General features: G+C 37.9%; 1 long non-coding RNA gene across 1 annotated transcript; it reads left to right on the forward strand.

Moving 5' to 3' along the window:
• Nucleotides 1-5,114: 5,114 nt before the first annotated feature.
• On the forward strand, nucleotides 5,115-14,105 carry LOC141752992 (uncharacterized). The gene is made up of 5 exons (XR_012590369.1): nucleotides 5,115-5,250; nucleotides 6,165-6,314; nucleotides 8,092-8,166; nucleotides 13,383-13,457; nucleotides 13,911-14,105. It is a non-coding gene; the product is annotated as an uncharacterized LOC141752992 (long non-coding RNA).
• The last annotated feature ends 5 nt before the right edge of the window (nucleotides 14,106-14,110 follow it).

Here is a 14,110-nt window from a genome sequence, read left to right on the forward strand (position 1 = left end):
CGTGTCTCGTGTGTATTGTCTCAGGTGGACACAGCAGCATAACAACACCTTACTTCGTCTGCAGCAGCTGTGTAGGAACCATGTCAGCAGTGGTGGAAGAAGGTACTCAGATACTTTATCTAAAAATACTCCATTACAAGTACAAGTCCTGCATTCAATATCATACATCAGTAAAAGTAAATAAGTATAATTAGTTAAAGCTTTAGATAGTTATTGATGCATGAGTGTGTAAGTAGTATTTTACTGTTGTAGCTTCTTAAGGTGGAGCTAGTTTTGACTACTGTATTAGGTAGTTTAGTCTATTGGTTCCCAACCTTGGGGTCGTACCCCCTCCGGAGGGTCACAACATACATCTGAGGGATCGTAAGATGATTAATGAGGCGGGAGGAGAATTCAAAGTGAAACCATCGGAGTGGTTTAGAGGGGAAGTCTCTCTTCAATGGAACTGCTCTCAAATTTATCCAGCCTGTTCTCATTCTCAGAGCGTCAAATACCGACGCTTTGTCACGGCCGTCAGTGTGTGTGATACCTGACGGTTACAGAATTATCAGAAATGCGTTGTGATGCATGTCTCCTGACCTTTATTGAGGCAAAGCAATTGAATATCTTGGATGTATAAAAGAGGATGACACACTATTCTCTCTACATACTGTAAAGATCAGCTGAAACGGTACATTTGAACTTTTCATTTCTAGCGTTGCAAGGAACAATTAATCTGATTATTTTGTTTCCAAGTTATTGTTTAGTCTATGAAATGCCCATCATAAGTTGTCCGATTACAATCCAATCGTCACATCTGAGAAGCTGGAAACAGTGAATGTCTGGAAATGTTCCTTGATACATGACTTAAAGGTACAGTGTGAAGGATTTGGTGGAATCTAGTGGTATGGTTGCAGATTGCAACCAACTGAGTACTCCTCCGCTCACTCCTCCCTTTCCAAGACTGCAGTAACGTGAGGCGCAAAAACCATGGTAACGCCGTTCGCCTCGCTCAGAGGCCATCCTTACCGTAATAACACTACTTTAGGAACAACGGAAGTCAAACGGCAGCTGGAGGTACCACGGTTTTGCATTGTGCGGCTCACGTTACCACAGTTTCAGTTAACATAAAAACACGAAAGACACTCTCGAGAGCCAGTGTTTGGTTTGTCCGTTCTGTGTTACTGTAGAAACATGGCTGCGCAACATGGCGGACTCCGTGAAGAGGACCCGCTCGATATGAAGGGCTCATTCTAAGCTAACGAAAACCTCGTAGTTTCAGGTGATTATACACTAGTGAAAACATAGTTATGCATATTATATTCCATTTCTGCTAAAAGATTCCCCGAAATGTTACACACTGTTCCTTTAAATGATTATCAAAATTGATAAATAAATTTTTGTCAATCAACTAGAATTAATAGGCCACTATCATCTGTCTTCTGAGGAAGAGGAGGAAGACTTTTTTAGTGACCAGACAGCAGTTCCTACAAGGCCAAGCCGGGCCAGACCAGGCCAGATGTGGCCCCTTCAGATAATTGGCCTCAGCTGATGGCCAGAAGCAGCAGGCAGCCCAGCCAGCCCTCCCATTAGTGAACTCCCTGGATTCTGGCTCCTTAATCCGTTTTCAGCTTCACCTACTAATTCTGCACCGCCAGCAGTCCTGCCTGCACGCACACACTCACAAGAACCAGAGGGAAGCAGACAGACAGACAGACAGGGGGAAGGAATGAGGAAGAAAGAAGAGGCAGAGAAAGAGGGGAGGGCAGCTGAGATTGCAGAGGTGGAGGGGAGTAGAAGACAGACGGAGAGTGGAAAGGACTAGAGTTGAGAATAGATGAGTGGGACGGGCCAGGTGGGGGATGCCTGTTTCCCTTTTTTCTTTGTGCAGACCTTGAGATGGAAAAATAATAATTCTCCCCACCATACAGCGACAGAAGGGTAAAGAGAGAGATGGAGTGGGGGCAGGAGAGAGGCTTTCTGGGCTTCTTCCAAGTAGCTGCTGTGCGTGATAGCGGCCCATATTTCTCCTCTAGTGTGTGAATCTAGTAGTTTCACTCCCTGGCCATGTGGGGAAGGGTCGGGGGACCCAGTAGTTGAAATCAGATACTGCCAAATAAAGATAACAAGGTCATAGAAAGTCAATCTTGACTTAAGTCTGCGTTTGGAGTCTCCGGGGGGAGAGAACAGGCCAACGTTTAGCATGTGGCCTCGTCTGTTGTGGGATTCGCTGCAGACACACCGCTGAGAGTAATCACAGCGTGTACTTGAAGCCAAAAAGTAACCAGTAGCTTTCAGAGACATTTGTATGGCATTTGTTATTTGATCAAATGCACCCTGTTTGTACATTTCCCATGTGGTGCGGCAGTAACTACTGGACGACCACTGACTGTTCTCATTTGCGTGAACAGAAACACATTGTTGTCTGTTATGCTGATAAATGGCAGTTTCACGCTGTCTTCTTTCATTTAAAAGACAAGTTGTCAGTAGTCCTTTTTTTTTTGCGGAAAGGAAAACACATTTTCTGTGGGATGTGAGGGATCACGGTAATGGTTGTCATGCTGATTCCAGAGTGAAGTAAAGTATCAGCAACAGAGAAGCTCCGTAATACAGACATCCATTACAAACCTTTGTGGCATTACATTTCTAAGATAGTCCAATGGGATTTTAAATGGTTTATCTAACATAAGAAGTAGAAGAATTTCAGTTTTTTGTACTAAAGAGCCAATCTAAATATGTAAGTGTATACAGTATACTGTAATTGTTGACAAGACTAAGAGTCTGCAGCCATGCTAGCGGCTCTCTGATGTTGTTCTTAGGCACAGCGGTACTTTAAGGTAAATGCTAACATCAGAATGCAATCACGCTGACTTTACACGGTTTAACGTGTTCACCACCTTAATATTAACATGCTAATATTTGCTAATTAGCACTAAACACAGAGTACAGCTGAGGCTTATGGGAGCGCCATTAGTTTTGCAAGTATTTGCATTAAGACAAAATTCAAACTGGACCCTGATGATGGTGCTACATGAAAAGTTAAAGGTGCAGTGTGTAGGATTTGGCGGCATCTAGCGGTGAGGTTGCAGATTGCAACCAACTGAAGACTCTCTCGTGTGCCTAGGAGAGCTACGGAGGCAGACGCGAAAAACATGTTAATGACCCTATCTAGAGCCAGTGTTTGGTTTGTCCATTCTGGGCTACTGAAACACAACGATTCTTAGTTTCATGTGATTATACACTAATGAAAACATAGTTATGAATTATTATATTATTATATTCCATTTCTGCTAATAGATCCCCCGAAATGCTACACGCTGTTTCTTTAATGTTACAGCACACTATGATGTGATTTGAATGACATGCTCAACAATCACATATGGATGTAATGTTGTCGTCTCCACATGCTTTTGACCATAATGCACTGTACATCAGTATTTGATGTACAGTTCATTTAAGTTGTTGTATTACTTTTTTAGTGTATAGCCACTTTCCTTCATGCTAAGCTTGCAGTAGTGATTTCCTACATCTCCCAGAATTCCTTATGTCAAGCGGGTGTTTCAAAGAGAGCAACAGTTAAACTCAGGATTTTGCCCGTGCATGTACAGTAACTGTGCACGCAAATGTCAGATAATTGTGTTCCTTTAAAATAAATAGAGTATGTTGAACCAGATCCTTCATACAGTAGGCTTCATTCTTTACTCACCACCCACAGCTCTCTTTAGTGTGTTAAAGCACACAAACACTTGGCTGTGAAGTCACTGCAGTTCGGTCACTAATCCCAAAATGACATGTCATGTGTCAGCTTTGTCAGAATGACAGCGGTACTGAGACACAGTCTTGGCGGTAATTACATCATTTTCTCAGGACACATATAATTATAGTAATTCATGGTGTTGTACTTTGGCTTGCAACAGCAGACCAAATGCTCTTTTGACTATGCGATCCAGTATTTTGTAATAAATCTTCAGCTCCATAAATCAAAGTGTGTCTCTTCGCAGCACAGCATACATGTTGGCTTGTTATAGTGGTTAATATTATAATAATCAGGTTGGCTTTCTGCCAATTAAATTAAAATACATTCATAAAGACCTCATAATTTACTTTGGGTGCATGCTCAACGTGGATATATACAGCTCTTCAGATTTAGGTTATATTGTAAAATATGGCTTCTTTGAACATGCTTCAGTAAAGGAGCACTCAACTCACCATGGCAGGGCAGGAACAAAATAACCTGTTTCATACTTTCATATTTCATACTTTAATATTCTATATTTTTCTTATTGTCAACAAGTTCCATGAAAAGATCAAAACCAACAACGCGTTAATCCGTCTCTCAACACTTTCCCCACCTTCCTACTCTGACTTCGGATCTCAGCCAGAAGCACATTGTAGAGACTTTTATTTTTAGAAAAGGCTCAGTAATTTTAAATTATTAACACTACTAACACTGTAAATTAACACTATCTACACACTCCAACATACTATTTACTCTGGTTTTTACTCAAATTGTGTAAGGATATGTTCTACTGTCTCACAATGATCTGCCTGATTTGATGCAATTCGAAGTCTGATTCTTCTATTTCTCAGTCCTTTCAGTCTATTTGGATTGACTGTAGACATCATCCTTTTGTTGATTTATTTTCCTCCACACCATGCTTTTCCTCTCTGATTCTGAAAGTTCAGTATTGATTTCAACATTTCCTTTTTTGTTTGCATGTCAGTTTATCTTCTACTCATTACCCTTGATTGCCTATTTTATAATTGTGAACAAAATTTCATAAATATGATTACTGGATGTACTTATTTGTTGATGCAGTTGTTGTTTGCAAACCAGCTCATAGGTGCATTGCCTCCACCCACTGGCCTGGAGTCCCTTTATATACCTTCCAAGTAAATTGGAGTGGACTAAACCACTAGTAGGGGAGCTCACCATAAACATACACATATAGACACACAATTTGGCCACATAAATGTTTACAATTTATACAGTTTTGTTCACAAATAACTAAAGAATTACAGTGCCAACCTTATATGTATCCACCAGCTTCAGAAAATCACCTTTTTTTTAAATAAGAAATAGGTATCCCCCCTACTTTCTTCAAACATGGTATAACCAGGAAGTAAATGAGATCAGAATGGAGAGTAATGCCAAAATGGTGGCAGTTCAAGAGGAATTAAGATGCTGCAGAAGAGTTTTGAACGTTGAGGACATCTCTGGAGAAGATACTATGCAGATACTAAACTGAGGGAAGAAAGAAGATCAGTAAGGTAAGACAGTGTGCCTAGATAGTGCAGGTATGTTAGCAGTAAGCTCACCAGCAAACATTGACAGCAGACATGCCACATGCTGCTACTGGATGGATGGTACAGACTTTCCATTGAGTTGTATTATGATGCGTTCAAGTCTGTTTAGTAAAAAAGAGAATTGGACGAAAATTATAATGTTATCATGATGTGTTCAAATGTAACCCACTTCCACTCCCAGCTAATTGGTTTGGGATGGCACTTAATTTGGTGGACCCTGGTTAGGCATAGGGAAGATTTAGGCCCCATCAGAGCTGAAGTGGACCAGAACCAGAACTGAGTCCTCTTTCAAATGAACTGACAATGTGAACACAAAAAGGATTATATGTGAAATCAGCCTTAGTATATTGCTGGTATGTCATGTAGTGTTTTCTTTGTTCTTTTGGTCATGTGCTATTTTATCATAATGCTTACCTCAGCAAGTTTGGTACCTGCGCAACTGGTGCTTACCACTGAAATATACTGTAAATGAGAAGGTTATGGGAGATATGAGGGTGAGACTGTTTTGCCCTCACCGCTGACCTGTTATGACTTATGAGGCTGTACTCAACTTATCCCTTATGTGCTCCGTTGTGTTTTGTTTGCGGGCGTCATAACATCCAAAAGTAGAGATTTCAGTGAAATACGAACTGCTTTGTGGATTTGATTAATGCTGAATTGAAAAAAAGTCTCCTTTAATGTGATGAAAGCTAAAGTGTTGTTCTATTAGGGATGTGTGTCTGCCAATAGCAACAAGTTGGCCACTATAAACTGCTAGATTTCTAAATGGAGCTTGGTGTGATGTTTGCATACAAGACAGAACGCTGTTTTAGGGCAACAGAAATCAAAGACTTCACCTCTCATAGTAAAATAATTAATTTCTGTTATTCTGTTCACAGGGTGGATTACAAAACCCAGAGAAAGTCTTATGGTTCGAGATTGACCGAGAATGTCCAGCAGACATGGATCACTCAGCGCATGGAAGACGAGAGGCCCAGCACCGTGAAATTCGTGAATGTGGAAATCGTTCTGTTACTTCAGCTAAACAGGTAAAATGAATCCTCTCTTTTGCACCAGCTGTTTTAAAACATTCACAAGATGATTGTAGTTTAAACAGTCTCTTAGTATAATACAATGCAAAGTCAACAGCACCACAAACTACATCCTCCATTATGAACCTATAGTTGAATCAACACCCCTCTGAAACAGTCTCAACAAATCTGAACATAACTGTCATGAACTTATTGCAAAAGGACTTGACTTCATCAGAATTAGCTAAGTGTACCTAATAAACTGGCAACTGAGTGTTTTACCCTCAAGTTGTTTATATTGTCACTATGATGACCAAATAGATGATTTTATCGTTCTTTTCGCTCCGCCAGAATAGTCTAGTTAAGAAAATGGTGATTGCAATGCATATATGCATACAGGTTGGTAAGAAATAAGCCTTTTAAGTGATTGGTTTTTATATATTGTATGTAATCAATATTGCATGTACTATATGGCCAAAACTGAACAAAGTATGTGGACACCGAAACATTACAGTCATATGTGATTGTTGAACGTCTCAGTCCAAAACTATGGTCATTAGTGTATTGCTAGCATAGTCTTCATTCCTCTGGGAAGACCTGGCTGGAAGTTCTTCCACATTAAACTGGGAAAAGTAATTGTGCAGAGGGGTATTGTCATGTTGAAACCATAGACTGTATAAAATATGGACATAGTCTCTGTGACGTCACCCATAGGTTTCTGAAGAGCCGTTGTGAAGCTCAAAGTGGGTGGCTCTGGTCGACAACATCTTGGCAGTGACGACACAAAATATCGAGTATTGCGATATTATGTTTTTTTTTACTGTATTAATTTATAGTTTACATGCAAAGATGAACTCAGTCCATACTTTATTTCATTTGCAAAGAGATGTGCCATCTCAGCCCTCTCAAAGTAGTGCTATGACGTTGGTGGTTACAAGGACTGTGATAAATGCAAATGCAGATCCCACTGTTCTGATTGCATAAAAAAGCCCTATAGTATATAGTCATTTATATTAGTAAAATGTGTATCCAGAAGCATGCGACTTATGGTACATTTGGGCTGTCATTTCAACTTTTAAGTCAAGATTGATCAGTCTTGTGTCACCCTGCAGTTACCATAAGTGTATAACCGATGACATTTTGACTTAGCAGCTTGCACCACGATGACACACACGACACGAGACGGAGCGCCAAACAGTGACGTAATGGTGTGTGCTTTCTGTTCAGTGAAATCCGTAAAGTGAGATAACCCAAAGTAGAACATGCAACGTCTTGAGTTACTGTTTGTGATGCATGTTTCATGGCAACATTAATCCAAAAGCAATCAAATGTGAGCAGCAATTCAGGATCCGGCCTGTTAGTCCACTCTCTTGTGAAGATGTTTTTTTTTTAGATTTGACAAACCTCCATGTAATTTGTAAAAGAGGTTGTTTTGTCCTCCAGGATTATATTGTGCAGATGTGGGGTTTATTTGGACATGAATGTATTTTTCCTCCACTCCAAGCAGCCATTACTTTTGATTAATTTTAGCATGTTATCAAAATCAACATGCAGATACTTGAAGCACTCTTAAAATATGGTCTTTAAGTGAGTCATCTATCACAGTGAGTGTCTGCTTTTATTGATTGAGTGGAAGGTCTGCAGTGCGTCTCAAGCACGTTTCAGATCTTGGTAATTTCGATTTTCATACCATATGAAAATTAATGGAAACTAATGGTTTCCCAATGCTCACAAAGTGATGTAAAGACCACGCACCTGATTTGTGTGTGCTGCTGTCTTGTTTTTTTGGGTGCAGCAGCTGCCTCTAGAGAGATAAACGTCACTCCGGTGCTGTCCTAGCAGACCCCAGCTGCTATTGTTTGATTACAGGGTGAGTATTGTTCTGTTATGGAGTCGAGGTAGCGCTTCTGAATAAACTACAGGTCTGGATCTAAACAGGCACTTGGTGTGTTTATGGGATGCAGCAGCTGTAGTGCAGGTTTCAGGATCAGATGAGCTGCTGCAGGGAGCTGGCAGCAGAGAGCTAACAGAAGCCGAGCAGCGTTGTAGTCATAGCTGAGGGAAGGCCTCGGTTTAGCGGTGCTTGTTTTGATAATTAGGGCACACCAGATGGACGGGGTTGTAGAGACTATTCAGACGTCAGCCACTGAAGTGTAGTGACATTCAAATAATGGCTTCAAATATAAGTTTCTACCTTTTTTAAAATTATGTTGTGGTGGTATTTATTATTAAATTGTGCAAACACTTCGATGAAATATGTAATAGTTGCTGTATCACCCTACTGAAGACATGTTTCATTTCTGAAAAGGAGAATGGACGCTGCCTCCTTTATGCAACCATTAAGTGTATCTGCACTTACTATTTGGCTCTTGCTTTTTATAGCCATGGCTGTATTAACCTCCTGTGGGGCCCGGGGCAAAGACACGCTGTTGGGCCCCCATTGAGCCCAAAACTTAACGCCCTCATTGCAGCTTCAGAGTAGGTTAGTTTGCTATAATTTGATTAATCAAAAACAACTTTATTAAGGAAATGCACCATGTGTGCACAATGAAAATTAAAATCATAAAAGTCTTGATCCTATGATAACAAGGCACGAGACAAAAGTCACGGCCAAAAAATTGATAATGCAGGACCTGCCTTAGTTGATATTCAGTGGTGGGATTCGTAAAAACAAATTTGCAGTTAACCAAATGACCTAAATCAGTTGACATACAGTGTTCTTTTGGGCTTTTGGGCCCCCAGTTGGTAATGCAGACTTGCCTCAGTACACTGATGTGGCCACGAGGATCACAGTTAACTTCTAAACAGGCCTCATGGAAAGCCAGTATTGTTATTTACATATTCAAAATAAATTTACAAAACAAAACATGAAGACGTATTTAAAACCAAAGTTAGCTGGTTGAGCTCTTTTTGAGCTATACGACTCATCAGAAAAGGTCTGTGATGACATCAAAGGAAGTGTGTAGCATTTAGGGGGATCTATTGGCAGGAATAGAACATAATATTAATAAGTATGTTTTATTTAGTGTGTAATCACCTGAAAATAAGAATCGTTGTGTTTTCGTTAGCTTAGAATGAGTCGTTTATATCTACATATGGAGCGGGTCCTCTTCATGGAGTCTGCCGCCATGTTTCTACAGTAGCCCAGAATGGACAAACCAAACACTGGTTCTAGAGAGGGACATTCGCGTTTTTGCATCGGCCACTGTAATTCTCCTACGTGCTTGGCACACGGGAGAAGTTTTAGTTGGTTGCAATCTGCAACCTCACCACTAGACTAAATGCCGCCAGATCATACAAACTGCACCTTTTAAGTCCAGCATAGTTTCTTCTTTATGCCAACTTGATTTTAGTTCATTTGCATTGATTTTGATTATTATTTGAAGTTATTGCGTGGAGTGAATATGTTTAGTCCCGTTTGGCTGCAGCCCTCACTCATCTTTGCTGTGACTTTAAGTTATTTTCATTCTTGATATCTGCGGATTATTCCTTAAATTAATCGATTAAATCCAATCGATTTTCTAATGTAATATCATAAAACTATGAAATACGACCATCATAATAACTCCCGAGTCCAATAAGGTCTTTACATTAGAGAAGCAGGAGCTGGAGATTGTTTGGCCTTTTTCCCCCAAAATAATTCTTTGATTATCAAAAATAGCTGTTGATTGATTTATTGTCTAACTTCTTCTTATCTTTAAAGTTTTATTTATTTGTTTTACACCAGCCTATCATTCAGTGTGTGCGTGAGAGAGCAAAAGGAAACAGGCATTTGATATTACCAGTTATTATTGTTTGTTCAGTTAAATCATTTGCATGTGAGAGAAAATCCTGATTTGCACCCTTGAACACACCCACACACAACACACGTGGTTACATGATGTCACACATTTCTATTTTATTTTATTCTATTTTGTTTTATTTTATTTTATTTTATCCCTTCGCAGTATCTCTAATAATTCAGGAGGAAGTGGGGACTTCCTTACCAGAGAAACACTAGTTCAAATATTTACTGGCTGTAAAGCAGCATGTTGAACTTTGCCCTCCAGGTTCAGGCGCGTTCACGCGGTCTTATTTATAACCGGATACGAGCATTATGGGTAACCTTTACGACAGCATGCGCGCTTTGTTTTTGTTAGGAATCATTATGAGCCTCTTGTGCGCCTTTGTCCTCTCGTCAAACATTTCCAAATCAAAGCGGGTAGTTGTAATCACAGCCAGTGCGCATGCCCGCGCTGAGTAAACGCTCTGCGCCTCCATGCGCGCCGCCGCGCCCAAGGAAAGAATTTGAAGGCGCGCACACGCTGCTGATGTTACTGTTGTGACTTGTTATGAATGGTTGAACCTGTGACACAGTTACAGATATAGTAACAGCAGGGTGTGTCTAATATAAGTTATAAGAAAACATTATGATAGTTTTAATTGATTATGGGAGATAAAATCACCAAAACAACATCAAATCACCTTTAGTAACTCACTATGAGGTAAAAATATTATAGGAATATTATAGAGCCATAGGCTATATAGGAGATAAATTCACCAACGAAGAACCCAAATGACATGAAACTTTAATGTAATTGTATTTATACTGTTTAATGTAATTTGATTGTCTTTTAATGTTATTGCTTTTACTGTTTATACCATGTAAGGTGCCTTTTCAAGTGTTGTATAAAATAAATGCATTGTTATTATCATTATTAAACTAGAGTGTCAGAAACACTGTGGTCAAATATTAAAGCAAGGTATATTAGATTAATTTTCCAAAAAAGGCACCTAATAACATAAACTCGCTTTTGAGTATTACAGGTCAAGATAAAATGTTATAGGAATATTATTGAGGTACTATAGGAGGATGAATACAAAAAAACATCATGAGGTCAAGACGCCAGAGGCACAATTGTAAAAAATATTATAGGATAGAGCAAATATTAATTTTCCAAAAACAAACCAAGCTCAACAAATGCGCTTTTTAAGTGTTGCTAACTCACTCCATATTAAAGTAAAATATTATAGAAATATATTAAAGAGCCATTATAGGAGTTAAATGCTAAATGTTGTGGTAACATAATAAATTATAGTCCCTGTTGGAGACATTTTCCAAAAAGGCACCTTAAGGTCAACATAAACTCCTTTTTGAGTACAGACACTATAAATTAAAATAAAATACATTATTGGAATATTATAGAGGAACTAGAACAATTACCTAAAAGCCACCATAATGTCAAGAAAACTGACTTTTGAGTGTCACAATATGGTGAAATATTATAGGAATATTATAGTAAATTTTCCAAAAAGACATTTTAGTTTAACATAAACTCACTTTTGAGTATCAAGTCAAGATTGGATATTACATGAATATTACATGAATATTTTACAAGTATATTATATTATATTATATTATATATGTATATATGCTATATAAATGTTATAGAAAGGTAAAAAGCCACCATGATTAACACAGTTAACTCACTTTTGAGTGTCGGACATGCTTCAGGTTAAGGTAAAAAAAAAGAAGTTATTATGAGGCTATTAGGAGACAAACAATATGAGTTTACGTTGACATATGGTCCCTTTTTATATTTTGGTACAAATATTAAAAACACTATAGATGATACATATTCCAAAAAGACACCTTAAAGTCAACATAAACTCACTTTTTTATATAGTAAAGATAAAATAATTTAAAGCTAATATAAGAGAATAATTACTAAAAAGCCACAACGAGGTCATGATTGACTCACTTTTGAGTGTCATAGGCACATATTTTTATAGGACTATTTTAGGTACTATAGCAGATCTAATACAAAAAAAATGCACCACATTGTCAAGATAAGCTCTTTGTTTTTACCTTTATAGAGCAATAATGGGTAGAATAGAGGAATATTAATATTATTATAGACACTGGTTTACAGTAGTTTGTTGACTTGTAACACTGTAGGTCTAAATCATATAATTCTTCAGGTGTCACAGGCTGTTTTTATTAGTCATTAGAAGACTGTTTTACATCTGATGGTTTATTCAAGTGTTGCCTCTCTAATCCTATAACATCCTGCCCTTACAGAGCGCTATCAGTGAAAGCACACACTCATTTGTGCTGCACGCTAATATCAGTGTGACGTTGAGTAATATAGATATGGGGATTTCTGCAGGTGTCAGAAAACAAGATATGGTATTGATTGAATTCATTTTGTTTGCACTTCTTGGACAAACTTGGCGCAGGATTGTCGCTATTAAAGAAGTACAGTTTGTTTTTATCCAGAAGGTGTTTTGAGACACACAAGTCTGTTAAAGAGTTTCACACTTTTGCAGCTAAAAAAAATCACATATAAGTAACTTTTTTCATCCTCTGTTTAGAATAAGATATGCAGGTTGGATATAATCATTAATTAAAATGAGAGTCCGTTAGGTAGGCCCATAGAAAAGTGACTTTTTACCTTGTGTGTTATTATTATAGTGTGAATGGTGAGAGCAAATATCAAGTAAAAATAATCATAAATGTATATTTTATTAGCTGTGAGCTGTGAAATATGGCGATTATTGTACTCCCCAAATAGCAATTGCCCATAATATTAAAGAAGCTTTAGACAAGGATCCTATTAATTCCTAGAAAATTATGGATTTATTTCCCTCCATAGAGAAAATGTGCAATAAAGTGAAAGAAAAAGCAATAATGCAGAAATAAGCTTCAAAATGAGCAAAAGAAAAATAAAATATTGTGGTTAAAGCCCAGATAACTACCGGCTATAGTCCTAATAATCCTTAAAAAAATCTTCATATTTCTCAGATAATCCCTTTTAAAGTGAGTGGATCAATAGGCGGATATTTAGCCAACTTCTTCATTTTTTGCTCCTCAAACTGTGGTTTGTCTCGTTAAACAAAGACTCCTCTACTTGAAATAAACCTCTCTCTTTTCCTGGAGTTTATTCAAACAAACATGTTACCATAAACACATGAGGACTTTGAATCACCTTTTTTTTTTTTTTTTGTATACAGTTTAGGTTAATGAACGTACTTCTGTAAAAGTCTTTACATTATTGTACAAAAACACGTTGCACTCAAGTTTTAAACATGCATTTTCTATTTCAGCAAACAAACAAAAAATGGGAAAGACATTTTCAAAGTAAAGTCAGTGAAACGGGCCGGTGGCACCCTGCATAGACGGTAAATAGAAAGCACACAGAAGCAGTATAAAATATGTACAATATAGGAGTGATTCTATAATTAGGGGTACATGTCATGTCCATGGGCTGTATTTATCAATTTTACTAAATATTCACTTCACGCAATTGTCAATTTTATATCAGGGCACATTTCTCTTTCATTTAATACAAAAAAATCAACAGGTCCCATCATTTATTTTGCAGAAAATGTATATTCTATACTGGAATTTGCTGTTTTTGTGCTGTCCGATTTGCTAAATGTCAGGTTTTGCTCTTCAGATTAACATTAAAATACATGTTTTTGTATATAATTGTCATAATTATTTGATTTCTTCACTTTTTGGTTGACATGAAATGTACCCCTAATTATAGAATGACTCATAGGCGACTTTTTCTTTTCTCGTGTTGATGATGATATGCTCCACGCTTTATTTTTTTTTGCAAATCCTTTTAGGTCAAGACACCCCCTCCCCCTTCCCATCAGCCAGCCAGTCTTCAAAAGCAAGCAAAAATCCCATCGTCTGTTTCATATGTTAAGCCTGTATATATTTACATTTATATGTACAATGCAGCAATGTAACACGTCTTCATTATTTAAAAAAAAAAAATCCAAAAAACCTGGACATTTCAATTGCTGTGCAAGTTCACTGGTAA

The sequence above is a fragment of the Sebastes fasciatus genome, chromosome 16, assembly GCF_043250625.1.
Source record: "Sebastes fasciatus isolate fSebFas1 chromosome 16, fSebFas1.pri, whole genome shotgun sequence".
Classification (NCBI taxonomy): Eukaryota; Metazoa; Chordata; class Actinopteri; order Perciformes; family Sebastidae; genus Sebastes; species Sebastes fasciatus.